Here is an 18,301-nt window from a genome sequence, read left to right as displayed (position 1 = left end):
CAGAAAGAATACTCTCAAAACAAATACATTCTCTCTTATCCCATATGGGCTCTAATACCAATAAATATTTTCTAAATGGACACTCATTACATTGATCAAATAATATTGCATATATACATGAAGTGTTGTCTCAAGATAGGGAAATTGTCTTGGATACACAATCAGTGGGTTGAGAGAATATCTCAACCACACACCAATCTTGGAAACACAACAAAACTTTTAAATCTTGCATTACATTAAACAAATATAAATACATTAATTATTGGTTTAAGATAGAGATATTATCTTAACCATACAATCCAATTTGTTGACAGAATATCTCAACCACACACCCAAATAGGACCTAAGATCTCATAGATCTAACAAACTCCTAAAGAAAGCTAATCACTTCATCACAAGACAAGTAGGAATTATATTTTCCAAGTCACCCGCTTAATGACTATTTGTCTCAATTTCAATTAGCAAGATCTACATCTGGTCCAATATGGAAATTACACATTGTACCTTATTCATGCAAACATCATCAAATTGTTGATGTCCATATAAAGGAATAACTATCTACCGAAATGCATGAGTACCAACGACTGCAACCGCCAGTCTACTAGGATTTTCAAGTTCGTGTACATGGTTCAGTCAACCATTATTTGCATACTTTTACATGTGCTTGTAAATCCCTTGCCATCATTGTCATCATGGGTTTTCTCGGATTACCCATAACCATGCTCTGGGTTTTATCAGCTTACCCTAAACCACGCCCAGGGTTTTATTGGCTAACCCTAAACCATGCCTACAAGAATCCCTGTCCACTTCACTCTCACATGTGGTTTTTGATTTACCACAAACCTACACTACAAAGTGGGTTTTGGCTTACCACAAACCTGCACTTCCAAAATGGTTTTAAGATTACCATGAACTTTATAGGGGTATACATGCCTCATCATGCTTACATTACACACTCCAATTCATGGAGTTACCAGGTACATACTTTCGAAAGACCACTACAAAATATCATACTTGCTTACTAATACATGTGTGATTCACATTTCAACATAATACTGAGTCTTCTTTATTATTCAACACACAATCCTTTACCTTGTTTGTCCATCTATTTTTGCTTCAACCAACTAATATCCACTACCACCATCACACTTTGGCAAAATTCTTCTAAAAACATATACAAACTTAGTGAATTCATCTTGAATATTTATGACTCCAACTTGCAGATGTTAGAGTGGTCAATTCTAACAAATTGCATTTACATGTTAAGTTGATCACGCTCAACATGTTTCAGTTGTAGAACCCAAAGAATTCAAGAAGAAAATTCATTTCATCAAAGCATATACTAATTTGCGACATAGTGGAACTTTTGGTTCCATATTCACCCATGTTGAATGATTATTCCTCATGTTTCTTTACCTCTCATAAAAAAAAAAAAAATTGCTAATGTTGTAGCTTGTCTTATGGGCTTTGATGTGGAACATTGTTGCTCTTGAACGCAACTCCTTAACAAGTCTGCAAGTTGTTCCTCAATGCAGCTCCTTAACTCTGATCCCTCCTCAATCAACTCTTCAACGCTTCAACCCTCCATCTTGATCATCACCAATTTCTTAGTGAAATAGGAACCTTGTCCATTTTTTGGACGTTGCTCCTTTTGCTTACAGCCTTCACGGAACATCGCATTTGATCCAAAGCGACTATTGTCTCTACAACACCGCCTTTTCAGTCTCGTTGATTTCAATGGATTGTTGAACAGATACAAGGAGATATACATGAAATAGATCACACCACTGCTCGGATATATTACATGCAATTCGTCTCTCAGGTGGACTCTCTAGCCTTTCTCAATGCGACACGCAGGTCGGCTCTACACACAGATTGGAAACCAACAAATTTGATGCAACTAATAACGCCCATTTCGTTGGATCCACACATAGATCGACGGCTATTCAACAAGAATATGCATTATGGGACTTTTGAGGTCTAAAATGGGCCTCCTAAGGAAATTATAAAATAATAGTGGAAATAATAAAATAAGATTAGATTACATGATCAAATTTTAGAGGGGAAAAAAACTATATTTTCAACTTGTATTTTCAGCTTATCTCCCTATGGGTTTACTCAAATTTCAAATGGAAACACTCGTTAGATGCATAATTTTATTCCTCATCCAAGGAGTATCCATGTTGCATACTTTTGCTGCACCATTCTACACGAAAATGAAAAATACATTAAAAACATGATTGCAATCACGTATTTTCATGTATTTCTCATTTTTCTTATAGCATGGTCCATCGAAAGTATGCAACATGGGTACTCCTTCGATGAGAAATTAAATTTTGCGTCCAACGAATAATCCCACTCGAAATGTGAGAAAAACCTTAGGGAGATAAGTTGAAAATACGAGTTGCAAAAGTAGTTATTGTTTTATTATTTTTTTTATCTTTTTACTTTTTTACTCCAAAAATGGTGAATCATCCCCCATGGTTGACATCATCATATTGAATCCTATTGGTTCTTATAAAGTTTATTTTGGTTGTATTTTTTCTTAGGAGGCCCATTTTAGACCTCAAAATTCCCCTAATGACGACTACAACTGGAATTCTTCACAACTGTTCATTTCATACCATGTAAAATTTGTTGGTTCACTCGTTGGCTACACATCAACCTGCAACGCCAAAAACACTCATGTCTGATGGTTCAATCACAACGCAGAAAGACACTTACTGGGCCGAAACACCCACACGCTCAATGCATATACAATGTATGAAACATCGTGTCTATGACCATTGTATTTCTCATACGTAGCCCCACGGTCACTTAACAATCAATATAAATGAAAAATAACTGGACAAATCCACAAGCACTTGGACTGTAACTGTCACCTCACCTCGTACTTTGATGTGCCTGCCACTGCAATGACTCACTGAGCCAACTCATTTATCGTCGATGGTATGAATCAAACTAGAGCATAGAGGAACGCTTATCGACAGACTACAAACTTTTCAGGCAGAGCCCTTCTCATCTTCCAAATATGATGGGAACCCCTGCCCCCTCCTCCTCACCAAAAAAAAAATACATGTTGCAAACATAAAAGGAATACTCTGAAAACAAATACATACTCTCTTATCTTCCTTGGCCCATGAGGGGCCAAGGCCCAACCCATACAGGCTCTGATACTAACAAAGATTTTCTAAATGCACACTCTATTAAATTGATCAAATAATATTACATATATACATGAAGTGTTGTCTCGAGATAGGGAAATTGTCATGGACACACAATCAATTAGTTGAGCGAATATCTCAACCACACACCTATCTAGGCTAACTCCCTTTTAGGAGGGCCCAGGGGCATAGAGAGAGTGTAATTTGTTGTTGCATAGTAGTGTGTTAGTTTGTATATGGAAGTGTGTATTGTTTGTTAGTCAAACCTGTAGAGACAAGAGGGTTTATTGCAGGCTTGCGAATACTATTGATAGTGCACTTTCAACAGGCGTATGTCATTGATGCGGGGTCTGTTTGAGTCAAGATTCAAGCATCTTGTGGATTGAAGGTTGTTTCTGATGAAGATCTATAGATCCGCGTCAACCAATGGACGAGAGTCACGCTAGGTGAGATCTATTGTGATTGATATAGTCAATTCTTGGGATCAATATCAGTTCATTGGATGGTCTAGCTAGACCTGGCCTCACATATAAAGCCTCGCAACGAAATTGCAATGCAGCATACATGACTGTAAGCCTATTGGAATTCAATATGGGAAACACTGTGGCGAGTTATGGAGCTTGCAGATCACTGTAGAGTGCAGCTGAAGCGTGAAAATATCTTCATGGCATCTTTGAGGGAAGTTGACTTTAGTTTCATCTTGAAGATTGTGGATGAGACTCATCTCAGAAATCTATGATCATGTGATTCGAAGCACTCATATTGCTTCATTGGTAGTCACATGATGCTTGCAGAAATTTCAAGCTCTTTCACTGCCTTTGTCATCGTCCAACTTGCTATAGTCAATGAACTATTGATGGCTAGACAACGATGGGAATCATTTGTAGAAAAACATAGGAGGATGAGGATGCAGGTGGATAACTGTAGTTAAATTATAGAACAAACGCTAAGGGATCTTCGCCATGTTTGTTGATCATGTCAGAAATTGATAATAGCATGGTAAATTGCCATTGTTGCTTTGGTTCGATGCATTATGGGAAGTATGATACAGGCACAATTCCCCTTGGTTTTCTCAAACATTGCATGAAGAGTTGAGATTTGGAGAATTGTAGAGGTGTATTGGAAATCATGTAGGGATTGTTTATAATGGAAACCTAGGTTATGTGTTAGATTATGTGTGATGTAGTAGTTAAATTATTAGTATTGTAATTTGTTTTTAATACTGATGATGATGAACCTTCAAAATTAGATAAAAAGGTCATGTTGTAATAACTAGCTCTAGATACATTTCATGTCTAGACGACTCTTCTATATAACTAGCAAGTATAGCGGTTGGCACCCATGTATCTCGGTAGATGGGACTCGTCCATAGAATGATAGTAGCTCTATTTTTATTGAAGCAACTACTATAAGAGATTGAGTGGTGTAAACTCAATATGGATGGTTGTCTAGATAGTTAGGCAATTGGGGATCTAGGGAAGGATCCCTCATTTGTTGAGGATGTGGGAGTGGTCTTCTCTGTTGGAATTATGATTCTGGTTTGGCTCTATGGTACAGGTGTTGTACTTGATGGCAACTCACTCAAGTGGAAAAATTCTGTTCAGGCTCTCAAAATGATGGAAAATAAGAGGTTCGCAGGTGCATCGTTCAAAAGGTGCGGACCCGTAGGTTCGCCGTCCAGGAAGTGTGGACATACCCGCATGTTATCCGTTCATAAGGTGCGGTCCCCCAGTTCACTCACTCCAATGCAGAGAAGCGCGCTCACGTGGGGTTTCTTATGTTTGGCCCTTGGTATTTAGCCCGTCGTTCATGATCCTATGGTTTTGGCCCGTGGTTTAGGATCTAAATTATTTGAACCCCTGTTTGGATCCCTTGTATTGGTTTTCGATGGTTTTTTCCCATGGTTTGAATAAGGGCTTGCCTATAAAAAGGAAAAGAGATCACTTGGCGAGACACTTGTGAAATTTGAATATCTTAAGATCTGAAAGTTTGGGTGATTGGTTTTAAAAGCTAGATCTAAATCAAGGAGAAAATTTAAGGCGAATCTATTGATAAGTCGTGATCTCTCGAGCGCATGATCAGATCTGTGGATCTGACTGACTGTGGCACATTGGAGGACTGTTAATTTGGCTCTAATCAGAGGTTCGCAGGCGATCCACGACGTGAGTGCGGGGGTACGCAGTTCAGGAGAAGGCGCAGTGTGGGGGTACGCAGCGCAGCAGAAGGCACAGTGCGAGGTACGCAGCGCAGGAGAAGGCGCAGTGCGGAGGTACGCAGGGTAACAGAAGAACAAGTCGCGGAGGAACGCTGTCAGGCGAGTAGTGCAGGTGCGGATCTGAGCAGAGGTATATAGGGAAGCAGAATGCGTGGTGCGGAGATACGCAGAGCAGTAGACCGACCTGGTGCGGATCTGCGCAGTTTAGACACAGAAGAGCTGCGGGTATCCGCAGGCCACTATTGGTGAAGTTGCGAACCTATCTTGAAACATTTGTTGGCTGCCTTTTATCCATTGCTGCAGAGTTCTGGGTTTAGTTTTCTGGTATTACTTTTCTGTTTACAACATTCCGAGAAGTTGGGTGATTCATTGGTTGATTGTATAAGGAGATTGGGTGATTTTCATGTACTTGATGATTATTTGATCTTCTTGGATCCAGTTTGAAAATTTATGAAACGTGGTCCCTAAAGAAGTAAAAGAGCAAAGGGGGTTGTAGCTCCCTTCCAGGAGAGACTGGAAAACAAGAGAGAGTTGTAGCTCTCTGCAGGTTGCAGCCTGCGTACTAGTAAATGACTGCACCAGTACAAAATCCCTGTAAAAGAAGTTTCTAATTGAAAGAAGATAGAGACATATTGCAGCAGGTGGTTTTCACCCACATTGGGTTTCCACCTTATATCTGGTGTTCTTTGGTGTGCTTATCTATTTTTCTTGTTCTTGTTCATTATTATATGGCACTGACATACAAATTAATGATCAATATCTAAAGAATAAATTAAAGTATAAATCTGGAAGGCATATTGAAAAGAATTTAATAATACTGATTCACACCCCCTCTCAGTATTATTTCCAACAATTGGTATCAGAGCAAGTTCTTCAGAAGAAGCTTGATCGCTTGAAGAAAGATCTTTCATCATGAGCAACTACGAGAGGGAAGCATCAATCAGGCCACCGATTTTTGATGGGACAAACTTCGTTTATTGGAAGGTAAGAGTTACTGCCTATCTTCAATCTCTTGGTACAGAAGTCTGGGATATCATAGATACAGGGTATACTTTTCCATCAGCAACTCCTACAGATCCGGCTGAGAAGAAGAAATATGAAACAAATGCAAAGGCGGTTAATACTCTATTAGGATGCCTATCTCAATCAGAATTTGTTAAGGTAATGCAGTTTAAATCCGCAAAAGAGATATGGGACAAGATTTTTATGAGCTATGAAGGAGATGATCAGGTAAAACGAGCAAAACTTCAAACCCTCAGAATTCAGTATGAAAATCTCAGAATGTATAATGATGAAAGTGTGGCTAACTATTTTCTTCGTGTAGATGAGATTGTTAATTGTATGAAAAATTTGGGTGAAGAAATAAAAGAGGCTGTTGTGGTTGAAAAAGTTCTAAGATCTTTGTCCCCTAGGTTTGAATCTAAAGTTTCTGCAATAGAAGAAAAAGAAAATCTACAAAGCCTTAAAATGTCACAGCTGCACGGAATTCTAACTGCTTATGAAATGAGGAAAGGAGGTCCATCAGATAGGAGAGAAGCTGCCTTCAAGGCTTCAGGCAAAGGAGAGTACTATGAGCCAGGACACGTGTTAGAAGAGGAAGAAGAATCAAATTTTGTCAGAAATCTTCAACGAGGTACTGGTCGTTTCCGAGGTAAGTTACCTTTCAAATGCTTTGCTTGTGGAAGAGTCGGTCACTATGCTGCCAAATGTCCTCACAAGGATAAGATTGACAAAGGGAAGGAACCTGTTAGATGGAACAAGAAACATAATGCAACTAAGAAAAGTTACTACACTCATGAAGACAGTGATGGCCTATCAAATAGTGACGAAGATGAATGAGGTAATGATTATAAACTTTTAATGGCCTTTGAAGATGATGATTACATGGACGCTATAGATGTAGATGGTTTTTATGAAGAGATTTCTCGACTCAAAATATGTTTAGAAGAAAAAGATATGATCATTGATACTCTGCAATTCCAACTTGATGAAAAGGAAAAATCTCTTGAGAAGTTAGAATGTGAAATTGTTGGCCTTAGAAAAGAAATTGAGAAAACAAAGGCTCTTAATCTTAAATTTGTTAAAGGATCTGAAGCGTTGGATGAGATTATCAATGTACATCACTCTCCACTAATCAAGACAGGTCTGGGTTATAATGGAGAAACATCTCAAGCATCCACCTCAAAGAGTTATCTTGATGCAGCAAGGAGGAATGAGCAAAAGCCCAATGGAGATCACCAAGTAAGGCAGGGACGAATTACATCAAGAACAAACAAAGACTACCAGGTAAACCAGGGGCAATCCATCTTAAGGGTGAATAAAAGCTACAACCAGCCACAGGTAAAAACTTCTCAATTTGCTTCAAGAATGGATGACAATAGAAATTACAATCATTTGGCTGGTAGATTTGATAATCGCAGAAGTTTCTTCAATGGCCAATGTTTCTCTTGCCATAACTTCGGTCACAAAGCAGCTCAATGTGTTGCTTATAAGACAATCATGACTAGAGAAGCTCAAAAACAAAGAAGTATGACTGGGATTACGAAAAGGACCTATAACAACTTCTCTGCCCTTGAAAATGAAATTGAATGTTCTATTTGTAATAACTTTGGTCATGAAGATTCTGAATGCAGGAGCAGGTTTCGGCAGACAAAGGAACAAGCCTCAAGCACTAGAACATGGAGAATAAAGGAACCACAAACAGAAAGATGTGGGATAGAATTTTATGCAGAAGGACAAGAAAATCTATGGTACATCGACAGCGGATGTTCGAAGCATATGACAGGTGATAAAGAAAAACTTGAATCATATACTGCTTTAGAAAAGGGAAAGAAAGTTTCTTTTGGAAATGATACCCCTGCAGCCATAAAAGGAAAAGGCACTGCTCAGTTGAAAGAAAAGGTCAAAGCTGGAAATGTTTTGTATGTTGATGGCTTGAAGCATAATCTACTAAGTGTCAGTCAGATGTGCGATCAAGGAACAGAGGTAATATTTCGATCAAATGGATGTAGTGTTCGTGATCTTGATACAGGAAAAACAGTGATCAAAGGCAGAAGAACTCCAAATAATCTATACATATTTGAAGAAGGACAACAACAATGCTATTTGAGCAAAGATGATGAACATTGGTTATGGCACCAGAGGTTGGGGCATCTAAGCTTTTCACAAATAAGGAAAGCATGCAAATACCAGGCAGTTCGTGGTCTTCCAGATATCAAAATTCCAGACAACACCATATGCAAATCATGTCAGTTTGGTAAGCAAACCAGAAATAACTTCCCTGAGAAGGAAGGATCAGCTAGCAGGCCTCTTGAACTAGTCCATACAGATGTATGTGGTCCATTTAGGACAAGGTCACCTCGAGGAGAAGAATACTTTATATTATTCATTGACGACTTCTCCAGGATGGTTTGGTTGGGACTTATGAAACACAAGGACGAAGCATTCGAAAAATTCAAATCTTTCAAAGCCTTGGCTGAAAACGAATCAGATCACAAAATTAAGTGCCTCAGGTCCGACAGAGGTGGGGAGTTTACCTCAAATGAATTTTTCGATTTCTGTGAAGAACATGGAATAAGAAGGGAATTCTCTACAGCTAGGACTCCTCAGCAAAATGGAGTGGTGGAAAGGATGAACAGAACGGTCCAACAAATGGCTCGTGCTATGCTTGATGAGTCTGGGACTCCCGCAACCTTCTGGGGTGAAGCTGCTTTTGCTGCGGTTGTTATTCTCAACAAAACAAATGTCCGAGTGAACAACACTCAAACTCCTCATGAGCTCTGGTATGGTGAGACTCCTTCGGTAAAGCATTTCAAAATTTTTGGAAGCAAATGCTATATTAAGAATAATGATGAACAGCTTGGAAAACTTGAACCTAGAGCAGATGAAGGCATTCTCCTTGGTTATTCTCCCCATAGCAAAGCATATAAGTGTTACAATAAAAGACTTGGAAGAATTGTTGACAGCATTGATGTAGTGGTTGATGAAAAAGGATACATTCCTAGGCAAGTAAATTATGAAAATATCGAAGAAGATGAAGACTAATCTCCAAATCAGATTAATGATGAAGAAGAACCGCAAGAGGCACCAGAGGAACAGATAAGGATAGAAGAAAAGACTCCCTCCAGGTACGTTCAGAAGAATCATCCAGAATCTCAGATTTTGGGGCAAAAAGAGGCAGGTGTACAAACAAGAAGAACAATTGCAGAAGCCTCAAGCTATTTGGCATTACTCTCCTCCACTAAACCACAAAATGTAAGAGAGGCATGCAAAGATGAATGTTGGGTCAAGGCAATGGATGAAGAACTTGAGCAGATCGAAAAGAACAACACTTGGGAGTTGGTTCCTAGACCAAAAGATAAGAATGTCATAGGGACAAAATGGATCTTCAAAAATAAGTTGAATGAAAATGGGGAAGTAATTAGAAACAATGCCAGACTTGTTTGTAAAGGGTATGCTCAACAAGAAGGAATAGACTTTGAAGAAACTTTTGCTCCCGTTGCTAGACTTGAGACCATCTGAATGTTCCTTGCTCTCTCAAGCTTTCAGAAGTTCAAAGTATTTCAAATGGACGTAAAATCAGCCTTTCTGAATGGAGACTTAGAAGAAGAAGTGTACATTGAGCAACCAGATGGGTTCATCCTTGGGAATGATCCAAATCTTGTATGCAGACTAAAAAAGGCTCTCTATGGTCTTAAACAGGCTCCAAGGGCTTGGTACTACTGCTTGGAAAAATATCTTCATCAACAAGGACTTTCAAAGGGATCAGCAGATAGCAATCTTTATATAAAAATTGAAAATGACAAATTACTAATACTTGTTGTGTATGTAGATGATATTATCTTTGGCAGCAATGAAGAAGCTATGAGTCAAAGCTTTGCCTTGGTGATGCAGAAAGAATTCGAAATTTCTTTGCTTGGAGAACTGACATATTTTCTTGGACTGCAAATCCAACAAAATGAAGGCGGGATCTTCTTGTCTCAAACCAAGTATCTCAAGCAGATTTTGAAGAAATATGGCATGGAAGATGCAAAACCAGTATGTACCCCCATGGTCACAGGATGTAGCCTCAGTGCAAATGATGAATCAGCAGCAGTGCATCAACCAACCTACAGATCTATGATTGGAAGTATTCTTTATTTGACAGGTACCCGACCAGACATCATGCATGCAGTGGGAATAGTTGGAAGATTTCAGGCAAATCCAAAGGAAACTCATCTTCAGGCAGTGAAGAGAATTTTCAAATACCTTCAAGGAACTCAAAACTATGGTTTATAGTATCCTAGAGATACAGATCTCACACTTCATGCTTATACAGATGCAGATTGGGCCGGAAGCGTGGATGACAGGAAGAGCACAAGTGGTGGTGCATTCTTTATGGGTTCCAGATTAGTATCTTGGTTCAGCAAGAAACAGAGTTCGATTGCTTTATCTACAGCTGAAGCGGAATATGTGGTTGTTGCATCTTGCTGCACTCAACTCCTTTGGATGATGCAGACCTTGCAGGATTTTCAGATCACTTGTACTCCACCTATCTCCATCTTATGTGATAATACAAGTGCAATCAGCATTTCAAAGAACCCAGTCATGCATTCAAAGACCAAGTACATACCGATCAAGTATCACTTTCTCAGGTAACAAGTGCTTGAACAAAAGGTCAAGTTGGAGTATGTTCCTTCTAAGCAACAAGTTGCTGATATACTCACCAAACCATTGCCCAAGGAGACCTTTGAATACCTCAGGCAAAAGCTGGGGGTTGTTGATGCATCATCCTGTTGTTGAATCTCATCTGTTTCAGAGATTGTTGGTTGTACCCAAGTTTCATATGGGGTATACGCGTACATTTGCTGGGTTGTGGATCAGTCGAAGATCGAATGGCACAAGTTCAGGGGAGCATATAATGCATTGTTGGCATTATGGTAGAATATCTTGGAGGAAGTACAGAAGGAGATCATGGATGCTGATCTGAATAATGCTGCAATATGTCTCTATCTCTTTCATGGTCAATTATGGTGTTTGGTGGATTATGGTTCTTCTTGAAGAAATTTCTTTCCTTTTGCAGATCTGGTTTATAGTCAAGGGGAGCATGTTCTCAGGGGGAGCATAACCCTTTGCCCTTGATGTCAAAGGGGGAGAATGATGTTGAGGATCTTGTTGGATCTTGAGGTTGCCATCAAGTCCAAAGGGGGAGATTGTTGGCATTATGATCCTGGTTTGGCTCTATGGTACAGGTGTTGTACTTGATGGCAACTCACTCAAGTGGCAAAATTCTGTTCAGGCTCTCAAAATGATGGAAAATAAGAGGTTAGCAGGTGCATCGTTCAAAAGGTGTGGACCCGCAGGTTCGCCATCCAGGAAGTGCGGACATACCCGCATGTTATCCGTTCATAAGGTGCGGTCCCCCAGTTCACTCACTCCAATGTAGAGAAGCGCGCTCACGTGGGGTTTCTTATGTTTGGCCCTTGGTGTTTAGCCCGTCTTTCATGATCCTATGGTTTTGGCCCGTGGTTTAGGATATAAATTATTTGAACCCCTGTTTGGACCCCTTGTATTGGTTTTCGATGGTTTTGTCCCATGGTTTGAATAAGGGCTTGCCTATAAAAAGGAAAAGAGATCACTTGGCGAGACACTTGTGAAATTTGAATATCTTAAGATCTAAAAGTTTGGGTGATTAGTTTTAAAAGCTAGATCTAAATCAAGGAGAAAATTTAAGGCGAATCTATTGATAATTCATGATCTTTCGGGCGCATGATCAGATCTGTGGATCTGACTGACTGTGGCACATTGGAGGACTGTTAATTTGGCTCTAATCAGAGGTTCGCAGGCAATCCACGGCGTGAGTGCGGGGGTATGCAGTTCAGGAGAAGGCGCAGTGCGGGGGTACGCTGCGTAGCAGAAGGCGCAGTGCGAGGTACGCAGCGCAGGAGAAGGCGCAGTGCGGAGGTACGCAGGGTAATAGAAGAACAAGTCGCGGAGGAATGCTGTCAGGCGAGTAGTGCAGGTGCGGATCTGAGCAGAGGTACGTAGGGAAGCAGAACGCGTGGTATGGAGATACGCAGAGTAGTAGACCGACCTGGTGCGGATCTGCGCAGTTTAGACACAGAAGAGCTTCGGGTATCCGCAAGCCACTATTGGTGAAGTTGCGGACCTATCTTGAAACATTTGTTGGCTATCTTTTATCCATTGCTGCAGAGTTCTGGGTTTAGTTTTGTGGTATTACTTTTTTGTTTATAGCATTCCGAGAAGTTGGGTGATTCATTGGTTGATTGTATAAGGAGATTGGGTGATTTGCATGTACTTGATGATTATTTGATCTTCTTGGATCCAGTTTGAAAATTTATGAAACGTGGTCCCTAAAGAAGTAAAAGAGCAAAGGGGGTTGTAGCTCCCTTCCAGGAGAGACTGGAAAACGAGAGAGAGTTGTAGCTCTCTGCAGGTTGCAGCCTGCGTATTGGTAAAGGACTACACCCGTACAAAATCCCTGTAAAAGAAGTTTCTAATTGAAAGAAGATAGAGACATATTGTAGCAAGTGGTTTTCACCCACATTAGGTTTCCACCTTATATCTGGTGTTCTTTGGTGTGCTTATCTATTTTTCTTGTTCTTGTTCATTATTATATGGCACTGACATACAAATTAATGATCAATATCTGAAGAATAAATTAAAGTATAAATCTGGAAGGCATATTGAAAAGAATTTAATAATATTGATTCACCCCCCCTCTCAGTATTATTTCCAACATTCTCATGAGGTTATGCAATAGCTTGGAACGTTGTTCAGTAATTGACTTTGGGAGATCCGTGATTCGGGAGTTCTAGAGTGGAACTTGGGAATATAGCTTGCTGATTACACCTTTACGAGGGTTGTGAGACAACTTGATGGAGTTCGCTCTGTATGATTTCTAAGATGCTTAAAGAAAGCTAATCACCCCATCACAAGACAAGTAAGAATTATATTTTCCAAGTTTCATATATATATATATAGATATAGATATCCCAATTTTTTTTTTCCAAATTCACAATTATAATGCATTAGATTATAATTATTCTAATCACATTGAATTATACTAGCAGAACTTTATGATGAAAGTGTGGCAATCAAGTCTGAATCGAGGGCAGGTTGCGGAACTCGAATCCATAAGGAATAGTCAACCACATGCGTCTAGAGGAAGGGAAATTGTCCCTCGGCATAGAGAATTATGTGTAGGTGATGGCAGTGGAATAACTTTTTTAACCATTTCAACAATTATAGTCGCTATGCAATTTACATTTGGGCTGACAAGTTTTGGCACCAATAATCATGTAGATTTTTTTGCCATAACAATGCACAGGTCCCACTGAGCAGACATTGCCCTATGCATCATTTTTTTTTCTTTCTAAATATCAGTTTCTTTTCCTTTTTTGTGACAAGCTGCAAGATTGGAGTTGTCGGGTGCCACGATGATTATGTTATCTCTTTTGTGCTCACCATTTTGTTTTCATTGACCTTCACAATGATGAGTAGCATCCAATACCCAGTAGAGTCCAAAATGTATCATGGCATGTCTTTAAACCATGACATATTTTATTTTATATTAATATTCTATAATAGATATACAACACTAATTTTAAATAATGAGAAGGGTCACACCTATAAGGATTGCATTGCTTCTCAAATTTCCAAGGGATGTCTTTATGGCATTGAAATTTTTTCCACTAGGTTTAATGGTTTGAATGTTGACTAAAAGCAAAAGTGTCGAAAAATTTGTCTAAAAACATTATTTTTACTAAAAAACAAATGCAACCATCAACCATGAGTATTTGTAAAAATAATTTAAATAAAACATAAAAAAAATTATGAATATGCAAATTTTGCAAGAAAAGGTATGCTTCCTAACATCGACTATGCTACACTCTTCACATATAATCCCATATTCTCATAGATTCAATTATGAAACCCCACTCACAATGGTCATCAATAATATTTTGCATTGCCTATCTTCATCTTCATTCAAAGAGTATGATAATGTGTGGTGTAAATGTGGGGAAAGGCGAAGAATGCATCCACTGGAAATTGACATAATCTATGAGAGAGAGTCCCACAAATTTAGGAGTTAAAATATAACTTTTCATGGATTGAAATATAACATTATTAGTCTTTTAGCTTAATTTTCTACGCCTCATTAGAAATTCAATTATCTTTTTAACATTCATGACTTGCACTACATATATATGATTGAAAGTAGCATTAAAGCAGAAACCTTATTGAAAGTAGCATTAAAGCAGAAACCTTAACACAGAACATTGCTAACATGAAGTCAACGTAATGGAAATCAAGATATTACAAAAAAAAAACTGTGAATAACTGTGGAATAACTCTCTAACTCTTCAAACTTTCACGTTTTCATAAGGGCTTTCACAGATTTCTTCATAACGACATCTTTTTAGGTTTTCATTTGCACACAGTTTGCAGCTTTTTGAAAATCACCGAGTATAGTTTTGAATATGATATTTAGTAATGGGAGACTACAATTTTGTAAGTAGTGATGCATGTCATGGCTAAATTTTTAAGTCACAATGTTGACAGAAACCTATGAAGCTATATGTGACATTGTAATTTAATGTAAAGCTATAGTTAATATAGCTATTAAAAATTTCGTTAGCAAAGTGGTGGGAATTTTCTCTATCTGTGTGTTATTAGTCTTTGTTTTTGTTTAGGACTATAGATTTTGCTTTGTGGTCAAAATTTTTTGACCATGTATAAGTTCGTGGAATTCTAGTAATTTTAATCTAAGTTTTTAGAACATGTTTATTAATTTCATTTTTCTATAAATTAAAAAATATAAGGGTTTTCTATAGAACAAAGAGCATCTGTGATCAGGTTTTTTATATCAACTGGAACCACTTCACTTCTTGGGTAACTCACCTAATCTTCAGTTGAATATGCCAGAGGAACCTTCACAAATTCAGTTAGACAGGTGTGGGATCAACTGGTGTGGGATCTTCAGAACCGTGCCTTCTTTAATTGAATCCGGCTAGGAGTAAGATGATATAAGCTAAAAGTAAATTGTCTTATGCTATGGGCTACTAAAAAATCCATCCCAACAATCCCATCCTTTTTCCCATCCATTCAACTTATCCATCCGTCCATCTAGCCATACCATCCATGTTCTAATCAGTTTAGGATGTGTCTAACCAATCCAACAATTCTTCCACTCCATATGCTAAATTAAACCCTATGTTATTGGCTACTATCCTATCCTACAGGAGCATGGTGAGCTACGAAAGTTCTCCCTCTTGGCTAATGGCTCATGCATCCCATCCATCCATTCCATCCGTTCAATCCGTGTTTCGTTATAGCTGTAATCAATCAATAAATCTATCCATCTGGCAGTTCCAAGGATATAAGCTTTAGTTCCCAAGATCTCTCCTCCCATCCATCCCATAAACTAAAGGTTCTAGTAGTTCTTACATGATCTAAGCTAAAGGTAAAGCCATCCTTCCCTCCTTGGTACCATAATCCTTTCCTTGCAGAAGCATGCAACTAAAAGTCCTTCCTCGACTATTCTACCGCATCCAATCCGGTACTTCTAATCTAAGGTAATGGGTTGGGCATAATTCCATGTCCTAGGATGAATAAGTAAATAAAGTCCAAGGGTAAGGAACAAAGTAGCTTGTCCACATCGGGCAAGGATGCGTAAGCATGACTCGACTGATAAACAGCTCTAGTTGCTGGTTGGGCTGGTTCAATGACTCTGTACGAATTAGCAGTTTTTGATCCATCCGATCCTGTTCTTGATCCAATGTGGAGACAAGGTATGTTCGTTATACCTTTTATGACTCGTTTGGGAATAAAGGATTCATGGAGTGGATGGAACATCACCCTCATTCATATGGGTGAGGGTGCATAAGCACGCTCGACTGTCAAGGAGAGGGTTTGAACACTCGACCAACCCCTCACCAAATAAGCAACCCAAATGAAGGAAGTAGAATATTTTGTTGAGAGTATCATAGAATGCTTAGAGTATGAAAGGGAGAATAATGGAGTATAAGATGCTTACTTGATATTGATACCATAAGTAATCTAAATAAGAAAAGTATAAGTCTAGTATAAGATGGGAAGTATAGGTTCCTATGCCTATGTGTTTTTGAAGGAGTAGCATGACCAGATGGAGATGGAAATGTCACGTCCTACTATTGGGTATGAGGAGTCAGAGTATAGTAAGCTTTCTATCCTGGAGATGAGTCCACCACCCCTTGCCTTACCCATGGATGGCATGCTAGTGGTCTTAACATAGTACTCCTATACCTAGATGGGTGAAAACCCAACCCTTTCATAACAAGAGTGGAATGATTTTGTCTCAAGCACAAATTCAGCGTCACATGAGTGGGAGTAGAACTCAACTATAAGCTTCATGTGTGGGAGTAGAACTCAACCACAGATTCAGCTTCACATGAGGGGAGTAGAACTCAACCAGCTTCTCAGAGTGCAAGATTCATCCTCAACCACCAAATGGTGTCAAGGCCTCAGGCTTTTGGATTTTCCAGGGGTGAGCCATCACTCCAAAGATATATACAATCTTAGGATCCTTTAGGATCTAGCCTTGCAGTGGTTTGACCACCATTGGGATTTCTAGGGTGAGTTGGGTCTCATTGAGCCCCAAGGCCAATTCACAACCATGTGAGGTACCATCAGGATGAGGTGAGAAATTTAGCATCCTAGAGGAGATGGCAAGTCAAACAGGATGGTGAGTATGGCATTTTGGCTAAGACCGCATCATGAGGCTTCGTAGAGACCCGGAGTGTCCAAACAGAAACTGGCTAAGCAAACATGAAACCGAATATGGGATACTGGCTCTGCTTACAGTTCCCTAATAGGAAATACTGGCAGACCTGGATCTCAAGGAATGTGATACAGGTCTAAAGCTAGGCACTCTGGGAAACGAGATACAGGCATAGTGGACACCTACACAACGACGTACAGATACACCTGCTCCCCTCTTGGAGGTTCGAAGCCCCACCTCTAAGGAAATCCCTACTTGTGTGCACTGGCTAGCTAAGACTCCACCAACCTAAAATTAAAAGACTCACTCGACCTAAAAAATTAAAAGACTACTCGAACTCAAAAATGAAAAGACTCACTCAACCTAAAAAATGAAAGGACTCAATCGACCTCAAAAATCAAACCATAAAAATTACTCTCACTCTGGGGAGATGCCCAGGTCCCTTATCCCTCTCCAAGGGGTGGGGGTATCTTTTTTCTCTCTCTCTCTCTTTTTCTCATTACCCTATAGGGGGACAAAAGGGGATATTAAGAAGCTAATTCATTAGAGTAGTCCAGTATGGAAGGAAGGGAATAAAATCAAGAAGAACTTATAGCTAGTGGTGATTATCCTGTATTCCATCAAGAAAAGGGAGTTCAAAATGCATCTTGTTCTTATGTGAATGAATTCGATTGGTAAGGTAGTCTGGTAGGGAAGCTCTAAGCAAGCTTGAATGATGGTAGTCTAGTAGGCCAGCAAGAATTGCAAACAAACAACTTCCTCAGCAATCAATGGAAGAAGAACAAGGGAAGCTTGTCTTCATTAAAGCAAAGTAGAATCCCTTAAAAAGATTCTTAATGCAATCAATAAGAAATAGAGTAATTATTCGATACCGAAGAAAAGCTTTATCCCAAACAAGGTAGATCAGATTAGAGTACTCCTATAGGCAAATATGCACTTCAATCCAGAAGCAAGAAAGGGATCCAAGCTATTAGACTAGAAGCAAGCTTCTTAATTCAAGTTATCCCCAGTGGATGAGGTTTAGTAGCTTAGATAGAGATAAAGCTACGGAAGCAAGAAGCTTGTCATAAGAGGGTATCCTTACTCAACAAAAATGACATTAACATATAGAAATAAGAGATTGAGTGAAAGTAGCCCACTCACTCAAGCAAGCCAAGCAAG

The sequence above is a fragment of the Pinus tabuliformis genome, chromosome 3_1 (genome assembly GCF_031772625.1).
Source record: "Pinus tabuliformis cultivar Carrire ecotype Pingquan chromosome 3_1, CPIR1, whole genome shotgun sequence".
NCBI lineage: Eukaryota > Viridiplantae > Streptophyta > Pinopsida > Pinales > Pinaceae > Pinus > Pinus tabuliformis.
Note: the sequence above shows the minus strand (reverse complement) of the source record.